We start from the raw sequence: 16,386 nt of genomic DNA, 5'->3' as shown, positions 1-16,386 counted from the left end.
AGCCCGGCCAGGGGGCGTCGCCCCCAGCCAGCGCGGGGGGGAGGGGGCTGGGCCGGGGCGGGGAGAGCCATTTGCGACCTGCAGCTGCTGCGCGCCGCTAGCGCCAGCGCCGGCCGGGGCCTTCTCCAAGCCGCTGGCGAAACCGAACCGGGCCGGCAGGGGGCCCGGCGCCCAAAGAGGCGCCGACGACAGAGGGTACGTGGCCCCCCGCCCAGCCGGGCGACAGGTGTGGTAGGGTGAAACGGGCTAGCAGGAGGTGGTGACAAAGGGAGGCTGGGGAAGGACTAATGGAGGAGGTGGGCTAGCTCCCCCGGACTGACTGACGGAGCTCCTGGAGCGCAGGGGTCTGTTCTGCGGACTGCTGTATCTCCACTGTATACCTGGCGCGTTGGCACCAGCAAGTGCGTGTCGGATGAGTGACTTAGAGTGGGAGGTAATAAGGTGACATAATCGTTCCTTATTAAATGTGAACCTCATTTGTATTTAAAGGACCGTCCCTCGAGTTTTTCCATTGAATTTTTTGGAGCCGCTATCAGAGAATTAATCGAGGCCCAAGAGTCGTGTGCAAAAACTCACCTTCAGATCTGGGCCACATGCTCCTAGGGAAGAAGAGCCTCCACCCAGGTGTGAGGGTTCCAGTAAAATGGACTTGACCAGGATCTGACAAGGACAGGATTTGACCAGTAAGAGCCAAGGGCCTTCCAGCTCAACCTCTCTTTCCTGTCAGTTTCCCTGGCTGTGTTCTCTGCAACATTGGTGTTTGACAAAATGCTAACGAATGTGCTATAGGGGCAATCAATGCTAGTGACATTGTGTTCCTAATAAAATTAAGGATAATGTCATATCCCCTTCCTTTCCTCTTTTAGTTCTGTAATAAAGTTTTGTGGTTTTTTTTTTAAGCATAGAATCCAATTTTGGCCTTTTTGTTAGCAATCTGTAATTTGTTTTACTCTTGAGCGGACATGTGTCACCTGCTCAGCAGCCCCCCTGGCAGCGTCACCCTACTTCCCTAGGGGAATTGCTCCCACTTCTTGCCCCTTTCCTGCCCGCCACCACTGGCTGGCTCTGTCCTACAGAAGAGTTGGGGATGCAGCTTGTCATGTACGTTCGCCTGGGGCCGGAAGGCCAGTTTAGCTCAGACTTGTCCAGGCATGCGAAATTTCTCCTGGCAGCCTCAGGTACGCACATAAATTGAAAATATGGGCGGTGCAGAACCGGATTCCCCAGAGAGGCCCCACTGTGCACCAAGGAGGCTTAGTCACATGTCACCTCTGGTTAAGAACACAGGCCTGGCACTTTAAGAGAACTGAGTGCAGATAGCTTGGGTACTAGTGAGTGACGTTGGTATGTAACCTTGAGCACATCTCTCATTTGTCTTAATTGTAGGCTCCTCCTCTGAGAAATGAAGATAACGCTGATCCCAAGAGGTGGGTTGTGTGGTTCGGCTAGCTCAGGAGGAGTGCTTGTTGAGCACGATGCCTGGTACCTGGTAAGGAATCCCTGGCACTCTCATTGTATCTGGGACTCCAGTCGGGGCTGTGGGGCTTCTCTGGCTGGTTTCTGAGCATCCCTGGAGAGACACAGACTCCTAAAAATGAGTCATCTTTTATCTTTCCTTCAGGATGGAGGACTGTCTTATTTTCCTTCCATGAGCTTAGCCATATATACCGTTCAAGACTACTCATGTTATCCACATAACGATTTTGATACCAGTTCCAATGTGTGGCTTTTTCCCACCATCAAGCAATACCCTGACACCAGCTGGGTACAACTGGACTCAATTCTGGCACATGAGATTCCACAGGTTAAGGGCTCAGTCACACAAGACTGCCCCCAGCCGCAGATGTTAATCACAGGTCCAGATTGCTACGAGGCCTTCTGACTGACTGGGTATAAATCAGAGGCTCCCACGACTCCCTACTTGGGATCAGCTAATTTGCTAGAGTGGTTCACAGGACTCGGGAAACCAGTTTACTCGCTACATACTGGTTTATTATGTTGGGGAGCGAGAATTTCTGTTCCCTCAAAGGTCCTTCTAACTGGACTAAGAATCAAATTGACATGAGACAGATTAACAAGAGAAATTCAAATTTAGCAGGCATAAATATGGGGGTCCACATAGACATAGAAATTTCAAAGACAGTCAGACAAAATGAAGTTTATATATGTCATTCTGAACTAAGGAGAAGGGGGTGAGGATCTGGGATTTTGGAGGAAACAAATGCATTGCATGCATTTCACAAGGTGACAAGAAGAGCAGATGTTTGGTAATTAAATGTTTGCCCTACTGTACAGATGGGTGACTCGGGTAAAATTTATATCTGTTAGTAACTCGTATTCTGAATATCTAAATCCCCAACTTAAATTCTTCTGTGTGGTTAAGGGAGGGGCAGAAGTTTCTCTTGAACCTGCAGGATCTTAAGTGCCTTCAATTCAAAATGATCCGCATGCCCAAATGGCACATTCTGGGGGTTGAGGGGAGAGAAGAGCCTGTCCTGAACCTGTTCAATGACAAAGGACGTTAAAGGATATGAAGGAGCTGTTTTAATTAGTGCAGATGAAAGAGGACTTCAACTACCTCCATTTTGACCTCAAACTTTCTAACTGATGAAGGTCTCCTTTCCAAAGACCCTGTGGGCAAAGTATCCCCTGATGGCAACGAAACTACCCCCTCACACAGTAAGGACTGCCCTGAGCCAGCAAGACTCCTTGTGATTGATGCCAAGACAATGATTGACCTGACCTTTACCGCCCACCTGCACAAACCCACCCGACCTTTGTCCCATGTTTTCCTCACATAAACCTGGAAGTATTTTCAGCACTTGGAGATCATCTTTGGGACACTAATTTGGGACACTGTCTTTCCGGTGTTGGCCTCACCGAAATAAATTACTTTCTGGTTTCACCACCACTCATCTCTCTGCCTTCTAGATTTTGTCAGCCTTGAGTGGCTGAACCTGGTCTGGCACCCCTGTACCCCAGCCACATAGAGAGAACTTGAAAGAATCAACTTGTAGGAATCAACGTGAACTTGAAACTGTTACAGGAATCAAGGTGAACTTGAAACTGTTACAGGAATCAAGCCCCAGGTGAAGGGATATATAGGGCAAGGTCAAAAACAAAGGGGCTTCTCTGTCCTGGTGGAGCTTAGGGCCCCACCTCCCAGTAGCACATGGAAACGTTCCAGTTCACCACCCTGGAAACTCTCCAAACCCTTCCATTTGGGTTTCCATGGAGGCTTCATTACATAAGCATGATTGATTAAATCATTGGCCATTAGTGATTGAACTCAACCTCTAGCCCCTCTCCCTCCCTCGAGATCTGGGGATGGGACTTAAAGTTCCTACCTTCTAATCACATAATTGGTTCCTCTGGCAACCAGCCACTATCTTTAGGTTACCTGGGGCTTTCCAGATATCACCTCATTAACATAACAAAAGATACTTTTTATCATTCTCCTAGTCTAGGAACTTCCAAGGGTTTTAGGACAAGCAAAAAATGAAGACAAAGTATTTCTTTCTTATTATAAATCACAAATCATACCATGTTCCTAATTTCTAGCACTACCCCACTGCCCATAGTAGTTCTGATTTTTTTGAGGTAGAAGAACCCTGGGCCCCGTGGGTGGGAGTTGTAGCTCTGGCTCTAGAAGTGTGAGGAATGACACACCTTGCAGCTGCTTCTCTGTCCTTCCCTACTAAATGAGAGGATTGGATTCCATGATCTGTAAGCTCCCTCCAGGCTCAAAATTTTATGATTCTCATTTGTCATCATCGGCATCAGGACAGCCCTGCCATTTAAACAGAGCTCTTTTAATTAGCTCACAGAGAAACTTGAAATATTTGAATTTCGTTATTCAAACCAAGGCCATGGTTGCTGATAAACTTGAAGCTTTAATTTGGAAAAATCGCTCAAAGCGTCAAGATGAGAGTAGGAGCTCTCTTCCTGTAGAGCCACTTGCTCCTCTTCTTTAAATTAGTTGTAATCTATCACTTACATGCTTCAAACATTGAATGTGGTCTCCCTCCAATTTCCATAGCAGTTAAGACAGCTCTAAAATAATGAGAAATTCAGATGCTCAGTTGTTAGGGAAAGCCCAGATGTAAATATGGTGACGCTGGGGATGTTTCTTTAGTGTCTGGTCAGAAAATCCACCTGCATGAGGGTCACACTCGAATCCAGTCATTGTGGCTGGCACTCACCTGGTATGCCTCAGCAGCAAGAATTATTCTATTTGGGTTTTAACTTGAAGACTGTTTGCTCAGAAATTAAGGTATAAAGAAAAGAGAATGAATATAGAGAAATGAAGGGATAAGAGTAGAGAGATGTGCACTCATGCAGTATTCACTGAACTCTCTCTCCCAGATGCAAGAGGCACACGAAGATGTCACGGTGCCTACAGAAATGAATTCGAGCTTCTACCTTCAAGGATGTGACAACATAGAGAAGGGTATAAGACCCATGTAGCAGTAATTTTAACAAAGGTAAATTAGAGACTGGGCCAGGCTTCTGGGCCCAAGATCCTGTTCTCTTAAAGTTTCTAACCCATATACCTTGATGACATGACTGGTTTGAGCAGTCCTGTCTGATTTACTTGACTCCTCGCCCTCTGACCCCACAGAATGGAACCAGGGTGGGTTCCTGATCTAAAGGGCACACAAGAATGTCAAAGGTGATACCCTTTCAAAACTTTCAACCAAGAGGCACTAAGAACACAATGAGTTTGTGGCAGTCATGGGGCCAGTAGGTCACGTGGAGATGGCTTCTTCATGAGCACCAAGCAAAGACCCATGTCCACCAACGTTATGGAGGAACAGGGACTGTGAGTCAGGAAAGAAAACCACCTGCCTCCGTCTCAGTCTTTGCAAGAGGAGATTGGCACCATGTCCCAGAGAAAAACTGGTTGTGAGGGGCAGTCAGAGCCTCAGGCAGCAGCTGCTGGTGGCTTTCTCGAAGCCCAGATACACCTCTGGAATTTTGTTTCCATGACATTCTTCGGAGCTCTTTTGATAAATCCACACTTTACTAGAGCTAGTACACAACTCTAGCTTCACGAACTCAGGGGTGCATGAATAATAATTTTTCTATATTTTTCCCAAACTCAACTTGCTTTCCGTTTTGACCTCCCAATTTGCTGTGGTGGATGCAAAATTTTCTCAGTCAACTGAGGTTTTTGCTCCCGCATCGCCCTCCCCACGTTGTGTTGACACTCTGTGGGACTTACGTAGTGCCAGGACATCAGGGAAGACTGAGAAAAGAGCCATGGTGGTTATCTGCTCCTTAGTGCTCTTGTGGGGGCGACTTCTGAGACATTCCTTACCCCATGTGGACTTTGGATGTCAGTCCATACAGACTCCACAGAGACAATCTCATTCCCACATGAATGGCTCTGTCAGAAACTTTTCTATTTCTTCCAAGCCACTCGGAATGTTCTCAGCCAATCTGGGGTAGAACTCTTTGTGAGGCTGGGTAAAGGCCTTGGCTGCCAAAACTCACCACAGACATTTTCTGTCCTGGTGTCTTACCATCTTCCTGAGGCCCATAAATCTCCATGTAGGGATTGCACTGCTTCCACGGGGCCCCGCCCTTCTTTGGGATCCACTAATGTCACTGTTCTGGCCGTTCCCCCCGATCATCCTGTCCCCCAAGGCAGGAAACCCTATTCCTCTAAGCCAGTTGGGTGTTGAGAAAGAGCACTGTATAGACCAAGATGGCGTTTAGCCACTCAGCAGAATAGGATATGAAATCATGAGTTTGATTATTGAAAAATAATGTTACCATTCTTGCAAATCTGAGGTGTAGACTGGGATTTGTATTTGCCATATCAAGGAGCCTGTCCAGGAGTGCTAAGAACTCTCATGGAACCTAACCTACTCTGAGATTAGTTTAAAGGTGATTAATTTGTACCAGTTTCTTTGAGGCAATGGCTGTGACCTCAGCGGGGTTGATATCTGGAAATGAGGCGAACTCTGAGAAGTCAGTGCTAACTTTGGAAACACCAGTCTTCAAAAGAACAGCTCTCGATGCTTGAAATCTCCTGGAAAGTCAACAGAAAAAAAGAAGAAAGGGCAAATGCAACCTCGTTGGAGTTTGCTGCAGAGATTACATTCTCTGAGTTCTAGAAAGCTACCTGAGGAAAGTAAGGGCCTCTGTCAAGGATTCTGAATTTCTCAAAGAGCAGAACCACTGAGCAGGGGGAGCAGAATGATTCCAGCCAAACCAACCATCTCCAACAACCAAGAGGTTCCTTCTTACCTTGCAAAACCCACACAGCTAATGCCACACTCACATACCACCGTGGCCTGGAGCGCACGCAGTCTCCACTCAGGCCAGGGGAGCGCTCAGCCTAGCCCGAGCTAACTGTTTCAAGATAGCTGTTCTCAGTAGAAAAGGGGAAATTTCTCCAAGTGGGAAAAGGCAGATGTTTTTTGCTCTTCCTTGATTGTAGAAAGATAAACACTTTCTGGCAGATTCTACATCAGAAGAGAACCCACAGCTATTAATGTGGATGCTGAGGCATATTTGCGGGTGGTTGGCAGGGGGAGGCTTGGAACCTGGGAGACTGGAGTTGGTCCAGTCTGTCAGAAACCTAGGCTCATTCAGCCCCCTTTTCCTCAGGACATCAAAGAACCCCCAGACTCAAGTTTAAGTAGTAACTGTAAGGAGGGGGAGGGTGGGGGATAGCACAGCTGAGCAGCAGTTTGGTAACAGCCCCATGATTTGTGGAGGCAGCTTTTCATGTAGGCTCTATCGCCTCTGACTGGGTGAGTGGTGAGAGGTTCGAATCCCAGTTCCAGTGCTCAGTAAGGCAAGCTATTTAACCTACGTGCCTCTGCTTTATCATCTGAAAAATGGACATGGTGTCCTATCTACCTCCGTATGGATGTTTTGAGGTGAGATGAGGCCATCTACATAATATGCTTGGCACTGGGTGGGAGGCAGCATTTTGGACTGCTCACTATCCCTGCCCTTAAGCAAAGTGAGTGATCCCTTCCTTGAAAGATTCTGTTCAAAGATGTGCGAAGATCAAGGGAACAAAGAAATAGATGGGTGTGGAAGGATGCAGGGATTTGTTTCATTTAAAAAATATTACCCCCCCCCCCCCGTACTAGTTTGCTTGCCAGGAATAGAACCCCACAAAGGGGGTTTTAACTAGAACAAAAGACTATATATGATGGATATGAGGGGCGCAGGGGCCCTCTTCAATGTTCAAGCTAGACTTTGAAGAATGGGTCAGTGGAAATGGCATAAGAACCCAAGAGGAAGGGGGACCCAAAGCCCTTGAGAACTGTTTTTATAGAGACTGAGGGCAGAAGTCAGTTGGCCATGGGTTGATAAAGAAATGAGGGTCGTCCCGGAAGCAGTCAGTGTGAAGAATTTAGCTTCGAAAATCTCCATGTTTTACCTGACTATCCTTGTTTGTTTTGCTGTTGGTAACAAATAGCTTAACATTGAAGGGATGGGAAAAAGAATTTTTGAGATCATGTGACTGGATGCCATGATGGGGGTCCCACCATAGTCTGCATTTTGAAACCCATATTTAAAAGAATGAGAAGGTTGGGTTAGCTGGTCTGGGAGGTCCCTGCCAGCTTGGACATTCCATGTTGCCTTGAACAAATCCACTCTTACGGAGGCTTTTCAGCAGCACAGAGCACACAAAGCTGGCTCTTATCTGTAGCCACAATGGAATTCTTGTAACCTTCCCACAAGTGGTGAATCCTCCGTTTCCAACTGTACCATTTTCTGCCTGGCTTCATTCAGAACCAAGGCTCCATCAGGCCACAGGCTTTGATGTAAAGTCACCCCCTGAGTGACAAGGGGTCCCCGTGGACAGCTCTAAGTGGGAATCTCTCCCCACAAACCCACCCTCAGGGCCCCTGTAGAGTTAGGCCCCGTGTGGAAGCCCTGTGCTGAGTCCCCAAGCTCCGGGGTAGTTTATGGCCACTTAGTATGTCCACAGGAGGCCTGTGGACTTCTCAGCAACTGGGAAATCAGAGAGTGCCACCACCACCCACTGACCAGCCCCAGGGACTCAGACGCAATAGCAGTAGGCACCAGGCCTCATTAGGGAAGACACATTTCTGCCAAGCTTGCATTTCTAATACAAAGCTGGGTTCTGGTAACCCTAGTTAAAGAAACATAAGAAACCACGAGCAACCATTTTGGGCTATCTCAGGACAAAAAAAATTGATTTTTAAATTGTTGAACTATGCTTTCCAAAGACTACTTACTGCTGCGCTTGGCCTCCCCCTTAGGCAAGTTATACATATGACTCAGTCCCACCTCCACCCCCAACTGGTGAGCCTGGAAAGATAAACATGCCCTAAGGAGACCCCTAGGCCACGCGGCTCCTCCAGATAGAGAGCCCTGAGTATTGAGTATTTTCAAGGCAGAAATAAGGAGCAGCAGCAACTTTTGCACAGCCCCGTCTCAGCCCACCTGCCTGTGATCTTGTGTCTCTGGCGCCACCTTCAGGAAGTAGAAATGGCCAAGTATTTTCTGTCTTCCTCTGGTATTAGTTCATCAGTAAGGTACTGGTGAAGGTGACTCTGGAGGAGACCACATAGGAGCCGCCTGAGAGAGAGGCCAAGAGACCGGGGGTTTCTAGTTGCACGGGGGTTGAAGAAATCCAGAGTGTTGATTACAAATGCTCAACTGGGCTAAAGGCAGCGAAAAAGAAAAAAAAAGTCAAGTAAGATAAAGATGAAAACCGTCCACTGGTTTTGGCCACTTGGATAAAGCTAATTTTGATGCACATAGCTCTAATAACTTAGTGGGAGACAGCAATGTTAGTGCCGAAAGTGGGTGGGACACAAAGAAGGGACATCATGTGTGGATGGTGCTTCAAGTGTTTGGATCGAAGAGGAGGAATGAAGTGAGATGAAGAATAAGGGGGACATAATATCAGGAAAGGGAGTTTTAGAATTCAAGCTTGCTTTTAGGTGGGGAAAGAAGGAGAGATGGACCATCCTAGAAGAGGGATGCTAGAAGTAGGCCCTGGAAGAGGCAGGAGGAAATGGGGTCCAGACACAAGTTCACATTGGTCTGGAACAAGAGGAGAGGCGGGGAGGATGAACTGGGACATATAGCAAGTGTATAAGTCAGAACACAGAGAATTGAGCCCCAGTTTTCTCTATGAAATGGGATGAAAGGTGTCTGCTAAGTATAGGTGGGTCCACATGGGCCGGAAAGACTTAGAATTGTCCTTGGTGTGATCCTTCTTCCCCTTCCTTTTGATGTAGACAGGCTGGGGCCGAGGACCCTGAGGGGGCTCCCACAGGACCAGCCAAGAGGTTCCCTGGGTTTGCACAGGATAGAAATCAAACTTGAGCAAAAAAACGTGAAAACACAGTATATTAAATAGCTTGAGTGACAGACAGAGAATAGCACACGGGGTACCTGGGAGACTCGGAAAGGAAAGGAGAGTCTCTTCATTGCTTGGGGCTAGAGGTTTATATTGGAAAGGGGTCCAGGGCACATGTTCCTTCAGAAATCCAGAGTCGGGTCTCATCAGGGGAGAGTGACAGGTGCACACTAGGTGTTATTTTATAAATCATTGAAGGTAGGAGTCACTGATGCCAGTGTCAGCCAGGGTGTGTTCAAGGCGAATGTTCTGGAACATGTTTGGGATCCAGCTCTTCTTAGATGTTATTAGGTGTTTGGGGCCTCGGAGACTCTCAGAGAATGATTCACTTTCTTGCTTCCTCCTTTGAGTGGGAACATAGTGGTTTTTACTCAGATGCAAGGAAAAATATAGAACATGACTAAATAGGGTCTAGCAGGAAAATAGCAGAGGTGGAGCCTTTCTAAAATGGAGTCCCTTCAGCTTTCCTATCTCCCTTTGGTTATGTAAAATTATTTGTATGCACATTGACATTACTCCTGGTGTGTCCAAGACAGGACTGGTTTATGTCTATTGTCATGGTGTAATTATTCATAGTAAGCATTCAATCTCTATAGTGTCCCAGTTGGATCAGTAAAGTATACGGTGACTGTATATTTGAGAGAGAGAGAGATTGGTCTTTCATTAGCCTGACAACCGTGTTCTTTTCTCCTGTCGTGCAGACTCCTGCATCAGACACAGAGGAGGTAAAGTATAATGTTGATCCAGTGTTAGCATTGTTCTAGGTAGGTGGAGTAGAAGGATGGCTTTTCATGAGACCCGAAAGTTCTGACAATTGGGCAGCATGGGGACAATAACATCGATCAATGCTGCTTCTGTGACCTACAGGTAAGGAGACAAGAAAAGTTTACGATTTTAGGGATTTCTCAGGGAAAAAGCCAGCATCCTTGCAAAGGCTTCTGAGGCCCATATGACCTGTGCTCACCTCTGACCCTCCACCCTCTCTCTTGTTTATTCCTCTGTGGCAAAGAAGATGGCCTCAGAATTTATGTGAGGACTGCACTGAGGGGAAGGAAGGAGGGAAGTGCCTAGAAGTTCAGCGAACACCACAGCCCAGATCCTTAACACATCAAAGTTACAGACTGTTTTACAACCGAAGACAGCCCCCAACTACCACCACCCGAGAGCGGCCTTATGCCAAAGGAGGGGTGTGGGATTTCTGTGATACACAGACGGAGACGGAGGGGCCTTGGGCTAGAGGGGAAATCTAGGGATCGCCAGAGGATGGGCAATATAGTAGGCCCTAAATTAGCAAACATGAAAAGGCCACATGGAAGGAGTGGCAATTGTGTGCTTTTTAAAGAGATTACAATGCTTCCTAGTCAAACCTCAGCAACCTATCATTTTACTAAACGTTATTTCCTTTCTCTAAGTAGCAGTTTGTGAGACCCAGAGCTCTAAGGAACAGCAAGACGCCAGCTATGTCTGGAGCGGAGTGATAAGGAAAGGCTGACTCCACACTACACAACCACCTGACTAGTACATTCCCTCCTCAGGGGCTTGATACTCCCAGTTTCCTCTGCTCGTGACACTTCTGCATTCTCATGCCTACCGGTCTCTGCTGAAATGTCCTTTAATTGGTCACCTTTGGAAAGTAACTCCCATTCCTCTTAACCTGCTCTGCTTCCCTCCGTAGCGTCTATTACTGCACCTGCTGTCCACGCGCGCTTAGTTATTGTCTGCGTTCCCACGCTAGAATGTGGACTCCATGGGGCAGGGACTTGGTTTGGTCATTGCACTCGCTCCAGTATCTATAACCATGCTTGGGCCATAATGGGTTTTTAATGACGATGTGTTGAATGAATGAATAAATAAATAAATGAATAGGTTACTAAGAATATTAACAGAGTGACTGTTTTCATGGAATTTTGGTAAGTTCTCATGGGCAAATTGGGGAGATATTCTAAGAGAGTAACTGAATCTTGATTCTTAAGATATGAGTAGGTGAGTTGCCTCTTTCCCACTCGGAAAATCTGTTGGGCAGGAAAGCTATGCTCAGTTTCTGTGATCAAGGGTATAAAAAACTATATTAATATTTAAAAACAAAAACCAGAACCCTGGGGAGCAGGCATTATTGTCAAACCGACGTTGCAGATCGACGCTGAGATGTGGAACAGTATTTGCTCAAAATCATCCAGCCGATGAGTCTTAATCCTAGGGTTCAGTCTTCTGACTGCAAATTTCATCACGTTTCTATAGCCGAACACACCTTCCTTCCTATAACAGAGAAAGGAAACTCTTTATGGCCAACTCTCCCCTGGTCTCTCATCCCAACTCCCCAACATGTGTTTGCATCACAGTCTCTGGTCACCACATCCGATGGCATGTCTCTGTTCTCATAACATCCCACCCATAGCGTTCAAGTTGACTCCTCCCTCCTTGAAGCATTTACCTTTCCTGGCTTCCATCCAGCACAAGCTCCTGGCTTGGGGGCCGCCTCAGTCCCTGCACCTGCACGGCTCCTTTGCTGGCTCCTGGTGCTCCAAGCAATCTCTGCCCGCTGCAGAGCCCCAGAGCTCGGCCCTGCCTCCTCCGTTCTTCTCCGTCTGCAAACTCTTTCCCATCCCCTGGTTTGAAGTAGTACATGGAAATGACTCCCAAATTCGTATCTCTAGTTCTGATGTACCCCCTGGGTTTCAGCCTTACTCGTGTTGCCAAAAGCCTTGTCAAGGACTGAATGTTTGTGACCTCCCCCCCATCCGTGTGTTGAAATCCTACTCCCCAACGTGATGGTGTTAGGAGATGGGACCTTTGGGAGGTGATTAGGTCAGGAGAGCAGAGCCCTTATGATGGGATTAGTGCTCTTATGAAAGAGACCTGAGAGCTCGTCTTCCTGTCTCTGCTCTCGGCCGTGTGAGGATAGAAGAGGGCTATCTGTAAACCAGAAAGCGAGCCCTCGCCAGGCTCCAGATCTGCTTGTGCCTTGAACTTGGACTTCCCAGCCTTTGGAGCTCTGAGAAATACACGTGTGTCATGTAACCCACCCAGCCTATGGTATCTTGTGAGAGCAGCCCGGGGCTACCTAAGGAAAGCTTACTTGCCTCCTCTCTCAGAGGTCAAATAGACATTTCAAAATTAATGTGACAAAAGTAGAACCCTTCATTTCTGCCCCCCCCCCAGCCTGGTCCTCCCTCATCTCTGTGTCTAAAACCACATGGGGACCCCGTGGTTCAAGTCCAACCTTAGGAATCAACCTTCATTCGTCTCTTCTCCTCACATCGCAAGTTCGGCATCTCTCCTAAACATGACCCAAGTCGGCCTGCCTCACTCCATCTCTGCTGCTGCCCCCATGCTCGTCACCGTCATCTCTGCCGACATACCCCTAGGGGCTGGAACAGTGGCTGACACATAGCAGGTGTTCTATCAATATTTGGTGAAGGAATGAATTTGAAGTATTTTTTTTTCAACTTGAAGTTGCCAGTTGTTTGTTGATTTCGTGGGAGAATACTTGAGAACCAGGAATTCCTTCTGCAGCAGAATTTAGAGGCCCCGGAAAAAACTTAGACGTCAGTGAGGTGTACCTCCTAACACCCCATTTTGCCAGCCCTGCCCTTGCTGCCCTGGGGCCTTTCTGTTCCTCTGCTGTCTTCATGACTTCTCCTAATGAAAGCCGATGCTGAAGATAGGAGCCGAGATTTCCCACCCGGAAGTAGAAATCACCGTTGGCCACTTCAAGGACTCTTCTCCCAGAGCATTTGGGAGCCAGACCTTAAAATGATGGAAGAAAGGTGAAAACAGATAGGGGCCCGTGGGGACCTTCTTCTGTTTCCTCTCAGAGTCAGCTCTGGAGACTCAAGGCGGTGGGAGACTCTTCCTTTAGCCACGATTAGATTCCCGGTGAGCCCCTCAGCACAAGCTGCCCAGAAGTCCCTTGTAGGCCTCACAGTTGCCCGAAGAGTTGCTGAAACCGAGAGGTGGCATTCCAGGTGACAGCATCACGATGTATCTGCATTTCTCTGCATTCCCTCTAGCCTCTAACCCCACCATCTCTCCTTCCTATTAAGGAACTGGGCGACAGCTTCTGTTTTTACGTCACAAGAGAGAAAGACACATATCTAGAGGGAAATGTGACTAAAGAACCCATGGGATGAGTGATGAATCTCCTCCCCATCTACCAGTAAGAGAGTCAGGACCAAAAGCCAAGTCTCTCTAAAGCCAAGGCCCTTAGGTGCCATGCCACCCTGGCTCCCATACCCTCGGCACCGAGCCAGGCAGTTTGTGAGAGCGGCCGCAGGCACGGGCTTGGAAAATGTCGCCTGATGGAGCGGTATTCAGGAAACAACTGTGACCCAGCCACGGTGTGTGTTCTGGGGGACTGTTGCTCTGTGCCTCCTCATTGAAACTTTGGGGATTGGAGAGATCCTCCCGGTGGTGACTCACTCCATTACTCATTCCACAGAACGTGGGGGAACCCTGTGTCTCCCCCTCTTCACGAAGCCTGGTTTCCCAAAAGAGACTTTCAAGTGAGAGGTCTTGACCAGCTCCCCATCCCCTGAACTGCCGTCAAAGGTCTGCTTACACTGTTGCAAACCAGCCTAAGTTTCTTTGACCATCAGCACATGTCTGGTGCTTTTTTGGTCAATACTGGAACTGATCTTTTGGTGATTCGAAGTGGGTGGGGGGCAGGGTTGGAAGATACCACCTTCACCATAACCCACTACCAGGCGGTGGAACAATGAGAGGGACAAATTCCACCCGAAGTCCCATTTCAGTCCCCTCTCCTGTGTGGGGGAGAAGAGGCCCCATATCTGCCCATGTCACACACTTGCCTTCACATGAGTGAGTGGGCGCCCATCTTCGTAGTTAAGCCCAGTGTTAACGTCCTCCTTGTAGCCAGCAGAAGCAGGTCCAAAGGGATTTTAGATCTGGAAACCAATTATTAAAATCCTGGGCTTTGCAGAATTTTAAATACCATTCATTCAAGGGCAGTGAGTCTTACAGAGAATCGAAATCGAACTCTCTCTCACACCACGAAACTGAATACTTATAATCATCTGACATCCCTTAAACTAATTAACATGCTTCTTTTAGGTTTTATTTCAAGAAGAATATTTTAAGTGCCCTGAAATCGACTCCTGGGGTTTAGATTTCTGTTTAGCATTCTGCATAACTAATAACCCTGTGATTTTCAAAAATTCCTCGCCACCTCTAGGAGGAAGCGTGGACTGAACTTGTACACAAAAATTATAGTTTAGGGGCTCCTGGGTGGCTCAGTCAGTTCAGTGTCTGCCCCCAACTCAGGTCACGATCCCAGGGTCCTGAGATCGGGCCCGGTGTTGGGTTCCCCGCTCTGCAGGAAGTCTGCTTCTCCCTCTCCCTCTAACCCCCGACCCCTGCTTGTGCTGTTGCTCGCTCTCTGTCTCTCAAATGAATAAATAAAAAATCTTTTAAAAAGTATAGTTCATACAAATTATTTTAAAGTAAACTAATCTAAAGACGATATATCATTGACTCTGCCGCTACTTGCCAGGAGTGAAACCCCAGTGCCCTTCGCTCATGGGTAGCTTTCACCTTCCTTCCAGTGTAAAGCACTAGCCATCAATTTCTCCGTTTCTATTTCTATTTCCCTCGCACTCATAACTCCCTCCTTCCCCTTCCCCTCTCTCTCTCTCTGTCTCATACACACACATGCATGCACACACGCACACACGCACACAGATCTTCCACACACTTCTCGGCCTGAATGGGAAGGGACAGAGGAAATTAGGCAAAGTGTGCACTTTTGCGAGGCTCCTATTTCTCTGGCTCAGCAAAACTCGTGACTTAGTTCATTTACTCTCCACGGAGCATTTTCCAGAAACCATAGAGAACATGAGTGCTGGCCGCATGACTGGAAGGTTCAGAAAAGGCTCTTTGTGTGAGTTTGGGGTTTCAGATCCCACAAATGCTGCGTTGCGAATGGCACATGAGTGACCCCCCCCCCCGCCCCACCCCGTGCGCCAAGCATAGACTCTGTGATTGAGGGGCAGTGGCTTCCTGGTAACACACTCACACTGCAGGGCCCCAAAATAAAGGCTCAGAACATTCCTCCCCCACCCAGGCACATGCCCTCCCAGCAAACCGCTGTGTGTGGGTCACCTGTCCCTCCTCGTCACGCCACACCGTACACCTTACCCGCTCCCCCACTGGCCTGAGCTCTGTTGCGTCCTGATGACTTGAGTGCCCGCATCGTCATTATAAAGCACAGTTAGAGTAGATCTAGTATTTTAGATAGCCTCACGGCACCTCGCACAGGGTAGACGCTTCACAAATATTCGTGTCCATTCTCTCTATAGTTTACTCCCTCACTTATTCAATGATTTCTGGACTCCAGGTGGAATATTAAAAAGTGATTTCAAAGGGGGTGATTTCAGGGTGGATGAATTTTTCCACATTGAGCTCTGCTATCCGCATGGGTCTATTCCACGTGTCTAGAAAAGGCATGCAGGTCAGGTCGTGGAGACAAGAATAGTTTAATGGGAAGTTGGTTCAGGCTGTAAACTCTACCTCTCTTCCCAACATGTCTTTTGGGTTGATAAAAATAATTACTAATCATAACCACAAACATTAGTATTTTGAGAGTGTTTGCTTTTTAACAAACACTGCTGTAAGTGTTTTACTCATTTAATCCACATTATACCTTTATAAGATAAATACTATTAATATCCCTGTTTTACAGATTCCATGGTGCCTGGAATTCTGCTTTTAGAGATCATTTAAACCCCACCCTGTTTCCGGCAATTCCCTCAGTTTAGACGCACATGCTCCTCAGTGTGATAGTGTGATGAAGTAGTCCAGATGAAGAAAAAGCTTGGTGTAATTCAGTGTACGAAACGCCTCACCTCCTGGAAGGCTGCGCTTTTTGGCAGAGCTGGAGGAAGAGGCTCTGAAGAGAGAGCACAGGCAGGTGCAGAGACAGCAAGTGGAATAAACACCTATGTCATATCAGCCTGGGAGCTCCGCGTCTGGGGTTTAACTGGGCAATGACTGCGGATGTGGACCAA

The 16,386-nt window shown here is 47.5% G+C and overlaps 1 long non-coding RNA gene across 7 annotated transcripts; it reads left to right on the top strand.

Annotated features, from left to right (window-relative positions):
• The first annotated feature begins 57 nt into the window (after positions 1–57).
• LOC123803706 (uncharacterized) lies at positions 58–16,028 on the top strand. Of its 7 annotated transcripts, none has more exons than XR_006782954.2 (5): positions 58–195; positions 490–683; positions 1,387–1,489; positions 4,366–10,231; positions 12,524–16,028. It is a non-coding gene; the product is annotated as an uncharacterized LOC123803706 (long non-coding RNA). The 7 variants fall into 7 exon arrangements; XR_006782953.2 differs by lacking the exon at positions 12,524–16,028 and having other exon boundaries at positions 4,366–4,484; positions 10,129–11,247; XR_015726859.1 differs by lacking the exon at positions 12,524–16,028 and having other exon boundaries at positions 4,366–4,484; positions 10,066–11,247.
• Positions 16,029–16,386: the final 358 nt, after the last annotated feature.

The sequence above is a fragment of the Ursus americanus genome, chromosome 15 (genome assembly GCF_024610735.1).
Source record: "Ursus americanus isolate L20-20 chromosome 15, mUrsAme1.1.p, whole genome shotgun sequence".
In the NCBI taxonomy this organism is placed as follows: domain Eukaryota; kingdom Metazoa; phylum Chordata; class Mammalia; order Carnivora; family Ursidae; genus Ursus; species Ursus americanus.
Note: the sequence above shows the minus strand (reverse complement) of the source record. Positions and strands in the feature narration are given on the sequence as shown.